This window comes from Artibeus jamaicensis, unplaced genomic scaffold (genome assembly GCF_021234435.1).
Source record: "Artibeus jamaicensis isolate MK-2021 breed Jamaican fruit bat unplaced genomic scaffold, CSHL_Jam_final contig_490, whole genome shotgun sequence".
In the NCBI taxonomy this organism is placed as follows: Eukaryota; Metazoa; Chordata; class Mammalia; order Chiroptera; family Phyllostomidae; genus Artibeus; species Artibeus jamaicensis.
The window spans coordinates 21355526-21370271 of record NW_026521861.1 but is presented as its reverse complement, the minus strand read 5'-3'; the positions used below and the strand labels follow the sequence as shown (position 1 = coordinate 21370271).

At 58.8% G+C, this 14746-nt stretch overlaps 1 protein-coding gene across 1 annotated transcript in view; it reads right to left on the bottom strand.

Moving 5' to 3' along the window:
* Positions 1 to 14746, bottom strand: part of MGMT (O-6-methylguanine-DNA methyltransferase) — a 142210-nt gene that overhangs the window by 95360 nt on the left and 32104 nt on the right. The gene's annotated exons all lie outside the window — the stretch shown is intronic.

Sequence of the window (14746 nt, the reverse complement as noted above, 5' to 3'; positions counted from 1 at the left end):
AGGGGGAAGTCCCTGTGACGAAGTTTCTGATGCAGAAACAGCCTCCTGTCACAGTGGAGAACCTTGAACCTGCAGGGCGGTGAACCCTGACCCGACCGAGGGCGCTGGTGCGGAGCAAGGAGCGTGCAGCCGGGGGTCACTCCAGCCTGGGAGGACAGTGACCTCCACAGCAGCCCCAGAGACGCTGCCTCTGAGCCAAAGGGGTCCCACAGCAGCCCGGGGCCTGCTGGCCCCACACCGCAAAGTCCACTAGAAACGCGGACCCTGCGCAGCGTGGTGGACACTCGGACACCACAGAGGTTCGGCTGAGCTGAGGGGCCAGGCAGCTTTGATGGAGTATGTGTGGGTTCTTGCGTGGTCCCCCCAAATTGAGCGTTTTGGTATTAACTTCCTTTTAGCACAGTGGCCCAGAACGGGCTGCACGCCCCGCATCAAGGTCACAGGCTAGGAAGCAGCAGGGTCTGGGCTGCCCGGGCCTCCCGTCAGCGCCGCCCCGCCCCCACCAGAGTCACCGTCACCGGGCGAGCCTCGCAAAGCAAGCCCGACCCCATCGATTTGACCCCCGCCATCTGCGAGGGGTGCTAAGAACCCCCCGTGGATGCCTGAAACCGTGGGTAACACTAAACCCCAGAAACGCTGTCTTTTCCTACACAAAATGTACATGTGAAGTTTAATTCCTACACGAGGCACAGTAAGAGATGGAGATTATGAAATAGGACGATCGTAACAACACACTGTGACGAAAGTTAGGTGGAGGTTCTGTCCTCCTCTCTCTCAAAACAGCTCCCTGCTGGCACGAGCCCAGCCGTGAGGACAGGTGTGAGGGACGAGGTGGACGGGGGCATCTTTGGATGGCGGTTGCCTGTGGGCATCTGAAACTGGAGAGTGACACCGAGGGTGGGGACACTGGGGGTGGCAAGCCCAGCGTGCATCCCCACCACCAGAGGGGACAAGCTGAACCCAGCCTCTGGGCCCGGGAAGAACAGCTCCCAAGGTTAAGAATTTCAGGTCTTTCACAAAATGCCCATCTCATTTAATGCGGTTGTTCTGGGATGTTCTCTCTGCTCAGGGTCCTCTGACAACCCCCCGCCCATGTCACCGCACACGGGCCATCGGGCCGAGGTGCCCCATCACTGCACATGGGGGACGGCCAGGAGCCCCGCGGTGGCCTTGCTGAACATTGTCACGTGGAGTTTTGGTTTTTGTTTTGCTCACTCGCTTGTTTTGTTGATTAGGCTCCACCTGAAGGTGAGATCAGGCGGCGTCTGTCGCCACTTGGCCACGTGGAGTCTTTGCAAAGATGCTGTGTCAGGCCGCTGCAGACCTCAGCTACGAAGTTCGGAGGGGACGGTGACAGAGTGTGTGAAGGATTTGGGTCATGGATGGTATATAACCTTTTACAGCCAGTCTTGCTCCAGCAATAAAATGCTTTATTCACCCACCACGAGGCCGAGCAGAGGCCCGGTGCGACCCACGTGCCTGTGGTCCCTGGGCCTGCACGCTGAGCTGCCAAGAGAAGACATGGGCGCTCCACGTTGTCGGAGGGTCCCTATTACACAGCCCATTGCGAGTGTCCCTGACTCTTAGACAACTCTTAGCTGACTACGAGGAGCCACGGCGTGGCTAATGGAGTGTAAGGCTCCAACAACAAATCGTTAGCACGTCCGGGTGCTGCACTTCTAATGGAGGAAGTTTTTAATCATAAGCAAATGTAATCATTTATGTTAAGCAACCCATGGGCCTGGTCAATGTAGCACAAACAGCTATTAAGCAAAAATTACGGCGACCGGGAGGCAGCTGTGCATCGCTGACGCAGCAGTTTCCGCCGTCTGCAGACCCTGATAAACTCCGTCCTGGGCGGAGCGAGCCCAGCTCCCCACGTGCACCCCCCTCTGGTGTCCAGGGGTCTCCAGTCCCCCCAGGCGACAGACAGGATGCCCTCTCAACACCTGTGTCTGCGGAACTCAGTCTGGCCGGGCGCGGCTGTGGCAAACGGCTGGAGTGTCGAGCTGCCGCACCTGCAGAAGCGACAGTGACCACACCCCGGGGCGAGCGCAGAGCAGGGAGTGGACCAGTGGCTCCTGCCACCCCCCTCGGGGCCGGCCGCAGAGTGGAACCTGCCGGGTAGAGCAGAGCCAAGGCCCCTTCCGACCCCCTCACTGCTGCCTCACAACCTCCACCTGGACCAGCCCTGCCTCTGGCTCCAGAGAGGACCCAAAGCGGACTGTCACCTTCATGACACGGCCTGGTCCCCTTGTCTCATCCGGGGCAGACAGGGAGGAATCGATAACCAAGGAAGGAACTGAGGTGCCGTGAAAGTGGAGAATCAGTGCGAGGGCCACAGACACGAACTCCCGAATCCCTAAAAATCCACGTGCTACTTGGACACAGATGTTCAGCAACACTGTCCTGACCCCTCCCCCACCCCCTGCAGAAAGCACCTCCTGGGCCAAGGAGACCGCCACCCCTGTGACAGGGACCGCTCGTCCCCCGCCTCCCCTGTGACAGGATGCAGCCAGAGGGGCGGAGAAGCAACGTTCCGCCCCCCAGAAACCAGCTGTAGGAAAACGTCTGCAAATGTCCGTTTCTGAGGGGAGATGCTGAGTGTCCTGGGGGACCCCCGCTTAGAGACTGTCAGGGAGCCTCCGGGGCAGCCGCACAAAGGGACGCTACAGACAGACGGCAGCTCCGAGCTTCACCGACGGAGGGGAAGGAACCTGTCAGCAGGCCACGCGGGTTCGGCTGACGGAGGGGTCGCCGGCTACCTGCCCAGTAATTCCTACGTCTGTACTGAACCCTGATGCTCCAGGACACAAAGCACTCGGGTGACCAGACGCGATGTCGAAGTTCTGTGCGCACAGTAGGCACCCGCCTGCCACGCACGTGGGAAAAGAGTGGCAGAGTGAGAGCGTGGCCTCCGGCCGCTTCCGTGGACAGAGGAACGTGTGCAGTGAGCTGGACCATCCGTCCAGAGGACGAGGGAGACGAGGAGAGCCCGCCTGCTTCCCAGGACAACACCCGAGTGCGGGCCGTCCCCGCTGCTGCCCTCGAAGGGCGCTGCTCCCACAACGGCGCCGCCGCCTGGCAGAGCTCCGGGTGCGCGATGAGCGTCCACCACAATGCACAGGTGTTTCAGGACGGCACCCCCTCTGCCACTCGCAGGTGTCTTTCCTTTTCCAACCCAGTAAACCGCAGTTCATCCAATCTCTCATATCGTGCACATGCCTGGAACCGCGCAGGCGAATCCCGAATCCTGTCGGTGATCTGCGGACCCGCCGCGCCGCTTCCTGCGGAGAGGTGCACGCCAGGCCGGGACCACAGGGTTCAGCGGCGGCTGGGCACGCCCCGCGCTCCCCATCACAGTGATTAATGAAGGCACCTTTTTCGCAGAATGTCAGACTCTGCCTTTTTAACAACTGACCTTTCATAGAACACTACTGAACTCATAATTCCACTTTTGTTCGGTTTCTTATTAGTGGAGTTAAAATTAATACTTAGGGGAATGATGGCGAAGGGGACGCGCAGTAAATCTCCCCGCACATCAGCCTCCGCGCCGGCTGTCCGGGGCGGCCCGTGTCTGTCTGCTTCCGCCGGAAGGGGACTCTGTGGAAACCGTTCCTCTCGAAAGACAAATGAAGGGCGGCCTGCAGACCTCTTTTGAGAACTAAGATGTGCATTTTGAGAAAGACTCCAAAAGTTTGCAGGGCTTTTTTTTAAAGGACCTAACCAAATTGTTAATTCCAATCATATAGCTAAAACAATGCACTCCTTCCCATTTTCTTAACCATTCCTGAGGATGACAGTGACGCATGGTACAAGCCACTCTGTGGCCCACAGGTCTCTCAGAAGGGACATCTAATAGCCCATCAGAACAACACAGCATGCCGAGCTACCCATGCAACAGAGGTATCACACGGAAAAAAAGCTAGCTGCTAATACCTCAAAAGCTCATCCCTAAAATGGCAAAAAAGAACAAAATGAAAAAGACCGAAGCGCAGCCAGCACGGGGTCTCTTCTAATCATCACTGGGAACAGCAAATTACTTAAGGACTCAATCTTTTTACCGCACCAGCCGTTCCCACGCTCAGACGTACCTAATTTCTACAAATCCCTCAAGGGCCCGAACCAACTTCAGCTTCAAAGAGCTTAGGGGACCCCGGGGCACGGGAAGAAGGAGAGAGTACATTCAATTACTACCTCTGATTAAATATGTGAGAACAGCCGCGTGGACACGCACTGGAACCACAGGACGTAGGTGGACCTGTGGTCCGAGGAGAGTGGGTGTGCCGTGCTCCTCCCATCGCCCGAGTTACGCGGTCCTTCACCTGCAGGGGGGAAGGTTTCGGGGCACGAGCTGGCCAGCGCGGGGGCCAGGGCCTCGTTCCAACGGGGTCCCCCTGCTCCCCCGGGGAAGATGGGACACTGCTCATCTGCAGCCCCGATGCTGGCAGTGCAGGCTGCTGACACCCCGTCACAGTGTATGGGAGCATGGCCCCCCAGACCAGAACTGAGGGGCCAGCACCAGGAGGGAGTGCACCTAAGAGGGGTGTCGGAGATGGAGATGGAGATGGAAACGCGAGCCAGGGCAGGGAAAGGCGGTGAGGGCAAAGCGATCCGACACACTTCAGGGAAGACGCCGCATCTGCTCTATTTTCACCAAGGAGCAGCCAGGGAGCCCATCAAGGCGGCCACGGCGAGGAGGTGCGGCGGGCGCCTCTGCTCGGGCCCAGAGCGGGCGGCAGTCACGGAAACGATGCAGGCGATTTCCACCGCGGTGCTGCCGGTCACACGGCTTAACACTCGATTTCCAGCCTCCGAAGGCAGCACTGGGGGGCGGGACCGCCACTGAGAGGGGGCAAACAGGAAAGGAGCTGACTCGGGCGGAACGGCACTTCCCCGCCAGGCAAGGCGGTCGAGGACAGACAGCCAGCCAGAGGGTGGGCCGGGACGCGGCCCATCTGTAAGACTCTGAGACATGAAAATGGAGGGGACAGGCCGTGAAACAGTGATGCTCTCCACTGCCTCAAAGATAACGACTTCAGGCAGGACAGACCCCCGTCCTCCCACCTGCGTCCTGTAATGTCTCAACCGGGCCCGGGGCTCGCTGTGCCGCTGTTACACTCGCCCGACAGGGCAGTGTTCCAGCACAGACTTCCAGCCGGCACCACCCTTGACGTGATCACAGCCGGCTGGCCAAGCTGCGCCACCTCCCTGTCTGGCCACTTACCCAGCAAACGGGCATTCGATGGCTCAAAGGCTCCTAGACCTGAGTCTTGAGGACACACAGCGCCCCGGCCTGCTCCTGGGCACGTGCGCAGAGGAAGGACGGATGGAGCATCACGGCGGTGGCAGTGAATGGGAAGCCTCTCTCTGGAGTGTCCTCCCAGAACGGAGAACCATCCCTCTGACCGAAGGTGACAACCCCAACCCGCCTCCACATGCAATTTACACTTGCAGCTGAGGATTTTCTCATACAAGTTCTTTGAGTACGTGTAACGGAGTCCGATCCTCAAAAGAAGTTGGGAGCGACAAACCAAACCCAGCCACCCGCCCTCCCCACATCTAGTAATTCGCTCCTGAAAATGTGCTGTAGACGGAACGTTCAGGTTACAGAGGCTTATACCTCATTATTGTAATTGGGAAAAATAATGAGTTCCTATTCTATCAAAAAACCACAACCGACTCCCCTCATTATCACTGAAACACTTTGTAAACACCTACATGAAAATTCAAAGACTTCTGCATAATCTATATCATTTAGAACACCAATTATCTAATTATTTAACATTTACTGAACTCATTAGCGAGTTCATTTGTGCGCAGGTCTCAAGGATATAGGGCTGTATCAGAGGCAAATTACAATTTATTTCTACCAAGGAGGAAACGCCAGCGACAACATAAATGTTGAAACAATGTGTCAAGGATCCTAAAGATGCTATCGACATTTGACCGGGCAACAGAAACAAATGCTGAAACAATGTGTCAGGATCCTCGGGATGCTATTCAAATTTGACCCAAGAGGGTGATGACCCCCATAGACGCAGACAGGCTACACCCGGGAAAGGGAAAAGATGCCAGAGAGCGAGGCTAGATGTTTAAAGAAGGAGACTGGGGGCCGGGGAGTCTGTGGGAGGCAGGTGAGGACACGGAGCATGCGCTCTGTACTGCTGGTGCACCCGGCGCACCTGAAGGGCTCCCTCTGGCTCATTCACGAGAGCGGGTCTGCCGAGACTACTGGGAGGCTGGGCCATGCCACTCTGTAAGCTGCTCCCGCATTCGGGTAACAGGAAACCGAGGCGTGTCCCCTTCCCCGACCCAAGGGACCGTGGATTAGCAGGGACAGGGAAAACACAGCGGCAACAGGATGCCACGCCCAGGAAAAGCAACATCCAAAAAGGACGTGTTGTCATTCACGTGTTCGCAGAGGCTGTGAACACATCAGGAAGAAGGGCTGGGTCACAGTCTCCTCCAGCCCCGAGGGCAGGATGTACGGCCGCCTCGATGGCCCACAGGGACACACAGGTGTTCTGTGGAAAAGCGAACAGGACCCTGCCAGCTTAACTCGGTCTGTTCAGGGAGCGGCCGCCTCACCAAGGAGAACCACGGTGGGAACCGTGGGCTGCGGGTGATCACACATGTCACCGATGGCAACAGACACGCCATCAGGGGGTCTTAGTGTGGAGCAGGAGGTCTGTACCTCCCACCCAACTGCACTGTTCTAAAAAGTCTTCATTAAAAACAACAGAAGCCGTGGCTTGTGTGGCTCAATGGACTGAGCTCCAGCCTGAAAATCAAAGGGTTGTCAGTCCTGGTCAGGGCTCATGCCTGGATTGTGGGCCAGGTCCCCAGTAAGGGGTGCACAAGAGGCAACCACATGTTGATGTTTCTATCCCTAAAATAATAAAGTCTTAAAAAAACAAACAAACAGAAGCATCTGCCAGCTTTGCTGTCCACTGCACACGAGGCCATCTTACCCATCTCCCTGTAACTGCTTGTCCCACCCCAATGCCCGGACTGTGCCCACAGGGACGGTGTCAGGGCCACGGCTATCCAGGACGGCCGCCCGTCCCCCTCAGCAGGGGGCTGCTGTCGCAGAGACGCCACGCTGACCACAGGACGACACCATAGGCATTCACTCAACCGCTCGGATCCTGGAGGCAGGAGTGTGGGAGGCGCCTGGGCCTCTGCCCTTGGGTTGTGGACGGCCACCTCCTGTGTCCCCATGCGGCCTGGCCTCCCCTTCTTAGAAGGACGGGGGTCGCGTGGATCAGGGCCCACCTGTCTGAGCTCGAGGTAACCGAAGCCCCTCTTAGGGACCCATGTCCAAAGCAGTCCCCTTCGGACGGACAGGGCTGAGGACTTCCACATGGGAATTTTGGGGACACGAGTCTGCCCATCCATGTGGTCTCATCGACGTTGATGAGGCTGACACCACAGGACAAGAGGACACAGGACCAGCATCCACGGTGACAGCCCTGCGAGGCCGGGCATCACAGCCGTGGGCTCTGTCTGCATGAGTACGAAGGCTTGGGAGCCTCTCACTCAGCACTCGACTGCGGCTTCTGAACAGGACACTCGAGCAGAAGCCCTGCAAGGACCCCTGGAGCCGCCCCACGGGAGGGGGTCCCGCCGGGAAGCACATGGCACCTGCCCACCGGCTCCACAGAGTGTGTGTGGAGGGAAGGGGGCGACAGACTGAGCAAATGGCCTGCCAGCCCCCAGCCAGGGGCTGAAACTGCTCCTGAACTTGGTGTGGCTTTCACCTCCAGCCTCCCTACCCTCTCTGCTCTGTGGGAAGGGCCCCGACACTGCAGCCCCCAAACCCCGCACTCAGTCCGTGGTGAAGAAAGAGGGGCGAGGTGCCCCCCGGGCTGGGCACGGCCGGAGCCGCGGGCAGGTACCGGGCGAGGGGCTCAGGAGACACAGCCCCAGGAGGAGGCCGTGAGAACAGCGCGAACCTGACTTCGGGAAGATGATGCGCTCGTCTCCATGCACTGGAATGTCACGCAGTCTTACTAACATTAATAATTTTAGTTCTAGAAACTGTACCAGCCTTCCAAAGAAAGAGTTCTTGACCCAAAATACCAAAGGACATTAAACTGAGAGATGATCTACTGATGCAAATCATTAAATTGATTTGCATTTGCCTACTGAAGCCCATCACGGAGATTAAGTGTGTGAGGGGCGGGGGGGTGAGGGGCTCACCGCCGTGTGGGGAGAGAGGCGGCGTGTTTGTGGGTCCCGGTGCCATGTCATTAATTTCCCCACTTTCCCTCATTAACAAGTAAAATGTTTTTACTGCTTGAAAAGTTTTAATAAATAGAAAAAAGCTGAGCAGCTGACATAGTTTTTAATGTAACATACAAGGGCTTCCAATATTTTTATACACGTGAATGAAAAAGCTAGAAGGAAATGCTGAAAGGTTCTACCCCGTGGCAGACGGGGACTAACCCGGGGGACCTGAGGGTGTGTCACCTCAGGCCTGTGGACCTGAGCGCCGGCACCACAGTCTTCCGTGGAGGTCCCCCAGAAAGCCCCTTGCCTTCATCTGGGGGCCCCGAATGCCGGGAATAATGGTCCACAAAGCAGTCTGTGTGCGGAGGGAGAGTGGTTCCCCGGGGGGACCAGGAGGGGCGTTCAGAGTGCAGAACTCCCCCATGGAGGCAAAACCAATTCCCAGATGTGGGCCAGGGGACAAGCTACATGGCACGCTCTGCACATCGAAGTCACCACACACTCACACTCACATGAACGGGCAGCTGCCTGCTCTGGCCGGAGGGGTACCGGACACCCAGTCCTGGCAGTGCGTACGGGGTCAGCAGTAGGCTTCAAAAGGCACGAGCCCTGTTCTCCCTTCTCCTCAAACCCCGCACCACTGTGCCTTATAGACGCCACCGGGAAACGACACACCTGTGGCCTCCCCCTTGCAGGCCTCGCCTGCACAGTAACGGGATCAGCGCCTGCCCTGGCCCCGAGAATGACCCCTGAGGCCCACCTGCCGTCCGAGGCCACAAAGCCTTGCTAACACGGGAGGGGGACTGGGAGCCCGGGCGCTCCTCTAGGCTTGGGGGGACTCAGCCAGGCTGGGCATTAGAAGCGCTGCCCACCGTTCAACACAGTGGATGAGCTTGAGGCCACTGAGCTGCACCCTTCCAAGTGGTGAAATGGCGAATGTGTGTTGTCGCCTGCAACCATGTTGTCTCCTGCAACTTACCGGGAAGGGAGCAGCTGGGCAAGGGGCATCAATGCTGCAGACGCCCGTGGCGATTTCTCCAGCCTGCGTGGCACTTTGGCCCCCGGGAGGGCGGTCCCCCCGGCCCCCCTGCTGAGATCCCCTCCACGGGCCGGCCCTGCCCACACCCTGGACAAGTGAGGACAACGTCTCTCTAGGTGACACCGCTCTGTGCCAATGTGTATCAGGCCAATAAACTGAAAATGGATTTTTCAGAGAGACCATTATACATACTTTAGGTCTGTCCATTCACAGGAAGCCCGTGACACCTTGGGCGGGAGGGCAGGGGACGTCCCGGAGGCGGAGCCCTCCTGTGGCCTCTCACAGGGGCCACGAGTCTCTTCGATGCAACGCCAAAGCTGCGCTTTGTCAAACAGGTTTATCACCTGCGGACTGCTTAACCAGCAAAACTATTCAAGGTGGCAAACAGGTAACGTTTTACAAGGGCAAACTAATTTCCTGAGACACAATCTGTCAGAAAGTAAAAGAAAAAACCCTTAATATGTCATATGCTAAAGTAATGTTAAGGGTTTTGTAATAACAGATGCGGATGGGGAACCCACCTTAAGAAAATTTTATTGCTGATCATTTAACAAATTCAGGATGTTTATAAATCGTGAATGTGCTTTTGGCCCTCAGATATTAGGGCTAAAAATGTAACTTGCAAGTTGTTTGTCAATTTCTTCTCCGGGAGGCAATTTGCGCGGCTGACGGCACTGCGTCCGTGGCGTGTGGGCCTCAGGGTGATGAAAAGCTGGAGCGTCGAGGAAACTCAGAGGCAGAACCGGAAGCTGTCACGTGATCGACCCCCCCTTTCACACGGGGTCGGGGACCTGGCCAGGTAATCGCGGGCGGGGCTGGAGGAGGGGCACGCTGATTCTGGGCGGCACCTCCACCCTGTTTCTGACGCCCTGAGACAGGACACTTACGTGTCCACACACTGAAACTATCGACTCGGTTCTTCCCTTCAACACAGAGGCCAATGTAATAAATGAACGCACTCCAACCCAAAACAAACAAATCAACCAGCTACTGTTCCTACTTTTCGAGACAAGTCATTGTAGAAAACGGCACCACGTGGCAGCAGGCTGAGCCCAGGGTCCTTCCCCGCCCCCTCGCCCAGGCTCCCGTCAGCATCTGGAAGAAGTGCCCGCCTCGGCTGCAGCCCCAGCACCCAGGCCGCCTGGGCTCTTCTCCTGGGGGCGGCGGCACCCGGCCCACTCCAGCTTCCCAGCACGAGCGGACGACTGGTCCCCGGACGTCCTGGTCTGCTCCTTGCAGCCACCAGTGTGGCCATCTGTTTCCCCAGACGCCGCCTGGTCACTCTGGCCCTCAGAGATGGGAGCTGAGTGACTTCCATGCTGAGACGACCCTCAGAACCCAAACACCCCCTCGAGGACAGGCCGCGCCTCATCGGGCAGACGGGTTCGGCCAGCGCAGGCCCAGCAGCGCCTTCTGCTACGTACACGGGGGACAGAAGCAGCCACAGCCTCCGAGCCCCCAGCTGCGGTGCCCTGGGCAGATGCCACGGTGGCCCTGGCAAGACACTCGGGCTGTGGGCTCTTCAGCAGAGGAGTGACAGGCTGGCCTAGATGTTGCCCAAGGTCCCGTACAGTTGTCCCTCACCAGGAAACCCGAAGTGATCTGCAGGGAGGCGCATGGCCCGTGGGGACACCGGGCCATTGGAAGCCCAGCCACTGGCCTGGGCGGATCTTAATGCCCGCCTGCTGGAGAGTCGGCCTTTCCTCCATTCCTTCAAGAGCAGTTTATGGCTGCGTGCGAACCAATGGAAGCCCACAGGCAGCTTGAGCGCAGCACCCCCCCCCCAACCCAGGCGGAGGAGGACAGGGGTCTGTGCAGGATGGAGACAGAGGGGACTAGCGGGGGGTGCTGGGAAAATGTCCACCTGCAGGCCTGAGACCTAACTTCAGACTCAGTGACACTCCAGTGCTGGGCCACCACAGCCTCTTCCTCCCAAAGGTGGAATCTGGTGTCCGCACCCCGCTTTCTGAGGGCAGGAGCAGAGCTGACGACGCCTCTCTCCGTCTCGCCCCCAACACCCCCCAAGGCCCACGGCTGCTGGGAGCTGCCCATGAGACCCAGGCCGGGGGGGCGGGCAGGACCTGCAGAGACCCAGGGCTCTCAGCACCACTGGTGGCCAGGAAGGTGTCAGTCTCAAAATATTATTTTCAATAAAAGTTCTGTTTACCTAGAGGAGATTTAAACACACCAGAAACTTTGAGGGAAATGAGCGGCCCCGTTCTTTTTAATAAAAGCAGTGCTCGGTTTTACGATAGCTCTTCTGACAGAGCTCTGCACCGGACGAGAAAGGAGCACAAGGCTGCGTGTTTTCCCAGATGACTTTTAGAAAAGAAAAACCACTGTTTTGGGAAGAAAAACTGCTGTTTTGGGAAGGTCCCTTTAAAGCACCAGTGGCAATCCAGAAAAAGGGTGAACGGCTTCTTTCCCCACCATTTTAGAAGCACGTGTTTTCAGTGAAGAACCTTCCACGTGCGGAGCACGCAGCCCCGCCCCTGACACGCCACACATGGGACACTTCTGCCCCAGAAGGGGACGCCGTGAAGGGTCAGCGCTCGCAGAGGCCCGCACTCCCACTGCCCCGGGCCCAGGCTCAGAGGGGTTTTTCCTCCCACCCGGGGGCTTCCCGCACTGCGTGGGCCCGGTCTTCGTGCACCCACACGGCCAGGGGAGCTCTCTGGTGGGAACGTCTGTCCCCGGCTCGGGGGAGCCCTTGAGGACTCCGGGGACCTGCCCCATCCTCGGCTGGCGCGGGCGGCTCCCCGACAGCCGCTCCTTGAGAAGGAGCCGTCACCTCCCACGCTGTGCTGTCCGCCTGCCGTTTTCCACTGGAAGACGCCCGCGGAGGGAGCCCTGTGCACCGCCCCAGAAGCGAGGGCCCCACCAGCACCCCCGGAAGGTGGCCGCGGGGCACGGCACTTCCTGAAGGCTTCCCCCGCCGGCCAGGGAGGGCGGAGAGGCCAGCTTTCCAGAAGGCGGCCCAGGAAGAGCAGCTCCAAAAGTGACAGGGGTTCCACCAGGGACAGTCGCAGCGAGAAGACCATCATCGCCCCCTTTTCTTCTGGGGAAGACTCCAGAAGACAAGGAGGTGACCGCCAAGACGCGCCACGGGGCCTGCACTGTTTCCTCCTGGGAGCCTCTCGGTGTGAACAGGCGGGGCGCCCGCCTTCCAGACCAGCTCATCAGAAACAAAGTGGCCGGGGCGTGCTGTCCTGGCCACTTCCCTCATGAGTGGCCCCTGCAGACACCGGACCTCGAGGGCCTCAGGCAGGGCAATGACAGCCGACCCGGAAGGGACCTGGGTGGAGCCCAGGTGCAGTCAGGACACTCGGCCCTCGAAGCCCTGGGGCTCAGTGCTCGCAGGTGCCGGTGAGCAGGCCCGCTCTCGGCGGGTGACACCTGGGACAAGCCCAGAGGGCTGCTGCGGCTGTGGCCCATGATGACCCCCTGAAGGGAAAAGGGACAGGCTTCCGGTGGCTGTGTACAGGGGCAGGAGAGCCGCTTCTTTGGGACGGCTGCCATCCTCTCAAAACAGATGCGGGGAGGGGAAGCCCCCAGAGCCCACGGGGGAAGCTGCGGTTCAGAGCGGGCACTCACGGGTTTTACCTGACACCCCTCAGGGCCCCGACCCCGTGCTTGAACTCAGCCGGCCCCTGCTCCCACTCCACAGTGCTCACCCTCCGAGGGCTGCGAACTCCCAAAACACCTCTCCTCTCACGGCTGGCTCCTGCTGGAGCCCACACATCCATGGCTGTCACTCAGCTGTCCCCTTCCTGCCTCCAACAGCCCGATTGCGACGGAAGTCGGCTGCTGGACTCACGGACCCAGGCCCAGGGCAAGCCCTTCGACCCCTCGCCACGCCTTAACGGGGATGACAAGTAAGACTCTGATGTTGCGCTTTCCCTAGATGGTTCCGGAGCAGAGACTTCAAATCTCAGTGACGCTGTTGAAATGCTGCCCAAATGCAGCCTGGGACACCCCCACCGGCCGGTGAAACGGTGGCCCAGGGGAACAGGTTCCCGGAGAAAAGGGCACAGAGGTCAAAAGGACAGAAGCTGGCGTGGCCACGCATGTGGGCCGGAGGGCGGTGGGCCTGGGGTTCAGGGGCCACACGGTGCAGACTGAGGGCAGGCGGGGGCGCGGTGGTGGGCTCCTCGGTGCCTCGAGCCTGTGTTAGAGCGCAGACGACCTCTCCAGCCAGAGAGCTGGGCGAGTGCCCACAGGACCAGGTGCGTGCCGCACGTTGGCCTCAGAACGTGCCGGTCTGTCACAAAGAACTAACATGAGCTCCTGGAAAAGGTTTTGGTGATGTGTGGACACTCGGGGACCGCCTGCACGGGCCGGCCCTGGCCAATAAGGTCGGAGAAAACCTTAGCCGACGCTTCTGGGGAGTGAGGTGCTGGCCCTCCTCCCTGTGTCTGCTGCCAGGAATGTGCCGTGGCAGGTGGTCCCCAGAGGCTGGCCTGGACCAGCCTCCAGGACAAGGACCACAGCCCGCAGCTGCAGAGAGCACTGCTGGGAGGCGGCCAAGTCCCTGTGGCCAAGTGGCCAGCAAGCGCCGCTGCGCTGGTTCCGCACGTGCGCACGGGGCACCAGAGCCGCACCTGTTGAGCCATTACCCGGAGCGCCCACGTCGGCTGAATGCAAGCCGGACTCAACTCACGAAGCACAAAGAAACTCAGCTGTGTCTGTCTTTCCTCAGACCCATGAAGAGCATTAACTCAACAACCATTATAATGCCGTGTTTCCTTTTTCTTCCCCAAATGCACTTAAAGAGTAATTTTTAAACCAAAACAAAAAAGAAAAGACAACACAATCTCCGTGACTCATGGTGGAACAGAACACACTAAACAACACCATGACATTTCCCTTGCAAATGACTGGGTGCCTGCGGCCGCCTGCTCGGCACGGCCAGCTGGTTCTCGGAGCCGAGGGCAGTGGGGCCATCGCTCAGAGGTCTGTCCGGTCCTGGGTCTCAGAGAGCCCATCGACCGCAGCTCTGCGGGGGCGACCTCACCGTGTGGGCAGAACCGGCATTTATCACGGCACTCCTGCTCATTACGGCGGCCCTGACAGGGGCCGTTACAATCCATTTTTATGTTTCTCATGTACTTTCTTTAACCAACATGCGTGGTGTCGTGTTTATTAGCCGGTGAAGACAAACACGGAGCGGGGTAGCGGGTGGTGGTGTCCTTCCGTCAGAAATAACGAGAACTGCAATTTCAACCCAACTCCTCACAATCGACGAACGGAGGAAACCAAATGTTTCATCCAGAACGAAACGCCGAGGCGTGTTCTGGGTTTCCGTGTCTGCCGTTGGACGGACAGGGTGGAAGACACGCAGCGCAGTGAGGGGGACTCGCCCCTCACCCCAGGGGCGCACGCAGCCAGGGTGGCCTGAGCCCAGCCTGGGCGTGAGGATGGAGCTCAGCTGGCCCACGGCCCAGGGCAGGCTGGGCCCGATTCGGAAAGTCG